This window comes from Bactrocera latifrons, unplaced genomic scaffold, assembly GCF_001853355.1.
Source record: "Bactrocera latifrons isolate USDA-ARS-PBARC rearing strain unplaced genomic scaffold, ASM185335v1 scaffold_2, whole genome shotgun sequence".
In the NCBI taxonomy this organism is placed as follows: Eukaryota; Metazoa; Arthropoda; class Insecta; order Diptera; family Tephritidae; genus Bactrocera; species Bactrocera latifrons.
Genome location: NW_017535518.1, coordinates 3102281 through 3106659, shown reverse-complemented (window position 1 = coordinate 3106659; position 4379 = coordinate 3102281). Strand labels below are relative to the sequence as shown.

Genomic DNA, 4379 nt, shown 5'->3' with positions numbered 1-4379 from the left:
TTCTTTTTCTTCTGCAACAGGTTTTTACTCACAGCACCTGCTGCTGGTTAGTTATTAAAGGTGACTAAGCAGAAAATACTCAGTTAATAAAATAAAATTTGAGCAGAAATTAATTGCTATGTGCAAAAAGCTAAACATAATAGTAAAAAATTGTCATTAATCAAATGTAGAAAAACATCCACAGAGTAGCAAAATTTATGAGCAACATTTGTCCAAACATTTCCGAGGCGAATCGGAGTTAATTATAAATAGATAGTTGTTATTTTACAATTTTTTACGATTTTTTATATATATTTGACTAAAGAGTACGTGAGTTTTTCTTTACCTTACTCAACTTAATTTAATAACACGGCAACACTCGGTGTTTACGCTTGTAAATTAATTAGTGCCACTCAGTAATTGGCAAAGCTCCAAAGCAAGTGCTTAGCCAATGCTTCCACTTATTTGCATATGAACATATGTAATCAAGTTTTGTAACTTCCCACTTGCCTGTGCTTTGGAAACAATTGGTATTTTTTCGAGTCAATTAATTCAAATCGAATGCGCAATGTTGTCAATGAGGAAGCACTGCACGCCCATTGTGGCTAGTAGCTGTCATCAGCTCTTTGCCAATTCGCTTGCAAACATATATGTAATTTGTTTCTATGTAAGCTATGATATCCACCTACACTCATGCCAGCAGTCTGTCCGCACACTCCTTCCGCTTGATGCGGCACATACTTATGCCTATTTTTTGCTTTAACTGACGGTGACTTATTCTAAAAATAGCAATAAACGCAGTCCATGTGATGGTTAAAAGACCACTAGGTGATAATATATAGTCAATTACTTGTATATGTATGTAGTGTGTATGTAAGGTATTCTTCAAATATCCTTCAACACTTTGCTGTTACTATGCGCTGACAATGACTTTCTTCGTCCCTTGCTGTCTTTGTCGCTTCGTTTCAGTCACCAACTTTGGTGTTATTTAGACATAATCTTCTTTCACTTCTTCACTTACATGAAGGTAAAAAGCATTTCCTGATCAATTGAGACTACTTGCCCCAAAAGCATTAACCCTTAAGGAGACATGTGTGCTTTAAAGGAACAGGTAATTTCTCATAGAGTTGTAAGAACCAGGAAGGTTATTTGCAGGTGCATTGAATAGTTAAGAGATGGCAATTGTTGAGAAATGTATTAATGAAAATAGTTGTTTAGAATATTTTCAAATACTTAGGAACCTGAATATTGTATTATACCCACGAGTCCCTGTTACCATTTCTCGAATCGTCTTATTATCTTTTCTACTAAACTTCTTTGCTTGATTTTACTATTATTCGATTAAGTAAAATATACTTAATTTTATTTTAATTTTTAATTATTTTTCTTAATTTTTTAATGTAAATGTAATGTAATCATATTCAACTTTTTTCACTCAATTCTTAAACCTTTTAAGTGCAAAGCTTACTCATATGTTCACAGGTCAAGCACATTGCCACCTTCTAATGCACTCATTTAGCTATGTTAATCCATACATATGTATATATTTAGAATGCAAATAAATTAACAACAAAAACATATAGTCAAGCAAAGATAAGTGCAATGGCATCTGCTTACTGAAATCGAACAAATGGAAAACTTGCTAGCAACCACCGTCTGTGGGTGTCGCATTCAGCCAAAGGTTTATTGAACTGTTAGTAGAGAATAGCACAGGAAACCAAAAGCCACAAAATAAACACCATATACATGTATATTTCGTACCATGTATGAGTGCATAAGTAAAAATAGTTACATTTAAAGTAAGAAAAATACTATTGATAGCTAGTTGCTGGAACTGAAACTATAAAGACAAAATTTAAGAAAAAATACAAATTAAAAAGGTTTTTCGCACGATTTTGAGCAGTCAGTTTGTATGGCAGCTATGGCCTATAATGGAGTGGTCTGTTAAATTTACTTCAAAAATGTTTTGATATTGTACCGTTACATTGGATATTATTTCACGCCCGATTTTGTGAAGATATCTTGTCAAATAAAAAGGTGGTCATATAAGGGCTTGAGGGTTATCGATCAATTTTTGTGGTAGCTATGGATATGCTATAGTAGCCCGATCTGAACAATATCTTCATAGAATGGAACATTCCCTTGAAAACAATTTGTGATAAATTTACGTGAAGATATCTCGAAAAATAAGAAAGGTTTCCATACAAGGACTTGGATGAGATCGATCGCGTTTCAGATCGATATCTCAAAAACTTTGGGGCTATTTCGCGTATATACATACAGGAGAGATAGACAGGCAGAAGGAAATAGCTAACTCGACCAAACTCGTCACAAAAACCATTTAAGTTACTCCTCTGTTACTCTTAGAAAACTATACGAGTACTTTTATCAGCTAAAATATCACATTTTCATAACACGTGATGCAAATACGCGCTGCATGCAATTTGATATACATATAAGTATGTAACTTTAATTATATAAATAATATCAAGCAAATCTCGAAAAATTGCGCCACAATTAAAGAGTGTAAAGATCGACAGCAAAAAGTGGGAAAATTATAGATGTGGTTTGGCAATATTACAAGCAAATATTTGTTCACTTATCCACTAATTTCATATATGGGAATATGTGAATAATTTTCCCATTAACCTGTAATATTTTGCATTGAAAAGAGAATATACATATATTAACGTTTTATTCTCTAATTTCAGTACTCTGACCTCTATTATACTCTTTTTTTACAAACGAATTTACTACTTTCGGGCTTTTATATAAATATTAATTCGTTTAATATTAATTATTTTATTATTAATATCAATTAATATTCATTTTTTTTTTCTTTTTATATTAATTTCACTCTTTTCCTATATTCTCCTTTATTTTTAGCCACATACCTCGGCAACAACTAAAATTAGTAGGATAGTACCCTGAATTTAATTTCATAACCAGAAAATTAACTTCTATACGTCTTTTCTTAGCTAATAATAATTGTATTAATATTTTTCTAAACACATACAACCATAACATATGTTATACTCTTACTGTTATACTCTTACTATAGTATAATATATGTTATATGCAATATGTACCTTGCATGTGAAACATACTTCTCCACCACGGGTATGCATATAACTACCGAAAGATACGCTTATGGGCTTAGCTATATATTCTTGAGGTCAAATGCTCATACTTATGCATATGTGCAGTTACTTATGCATAATATATGTACTGCAAAGCTAAATAATTACTGTGTCTACTGTAAGTAAACAAACAATTCAATTAATCACTTCTCAGCACTAAATCGCTTATTCAATCATTAGTGCATTGAAAAAAAAAATACTGCTTATAAAGGTTAAACGGTTTGCTAGAAAATATGCAATGCAGATGCAAGCTAATCTCGTTGTTTTAATTAAAAATTAGTTCAAGTAAGCAAAGCATTTCGAGTTGGTAGCTTATTTGGTGTGATCCTGCTAGCGAGGTAAATCTAAATATTTGATATTAAAAATAAAAATTAGAATTTAAAAATTAATTAATTAATTTACCAATTTTCAAACTTTAAAAATTTATGAAATATGCCTAATTTTTATTTTAATAAATTACTCTTATTTTATCTTTATTTATAGATAATTATTAAAATTTTATTTTATTAATTCAAAACAAATTAAGGAAACTAATTAAATTTTTTTATTAAATAACATGTTTTTGTGAATTAATTTTCAAAAATTACATAATTAAAAAATAATACTAATTAACACTTATATACATTAATCAATTAATGTTCAAATATTACAAAAAATCCATTTAATTTTTATTAATTAATTAATTACTATAATTTTTATGCGTAAACCTATATTCTTGCTACATAGCAAAAAAAAAAACTCAGACATTGCTAGCACATTTACATAAATAATTCAACAAACATTTAAAGTGTTGCACAATTTTATAGTTAAGAAAAATATTATTAAAAGAATATGTTTTTATGGATTAAAAAAATTAATTGTAAAATTATAATTCAATATTATTTATCATTAAATGCTACGAAGATTAAGCAAATAATAAATGTATTCCTTATAAAAAACATAATTAATTAAATAATTATATTTTTTGCAATTACTATTAGTTACTTAATTAATGTAAAAAATATAAAAAAAATTAAGCAGAAAATATTCTTAATACAAAAAATTTGTAAATAAAGAATATTGTTAATTAAATACTGCTTAATTTTTTCTAATTATTTTGTCGATTATTTAATTTTTTCTTAATTTATATATTTACAATGCTATTATTCCTAGTCATTAATAAAAGGAGATAATTTTTCATAAATAAGAAAATTTAACTAATTAATTAATAATTTAATAACAGATAAGATTGATACCTTAACTATTTAATTTACAAAAAAA

The 4379-nt window shown here is 28.2% G+C and overlaps 1 protein-coding gene across 1 annotated transcript in view; it reads right to left on the bottom strand.

Moving 5' to 3' along the window:
• Window positions 1-4379, bottom strand: part of LOC108967894 (dual specificity tyrosine-phosphorylation-regulated kinase 2) — a 157821-nt gene that overhangs the window by 103603 nt on the left and 49839 nt on the right. The window lies entirely within an intron of this gene.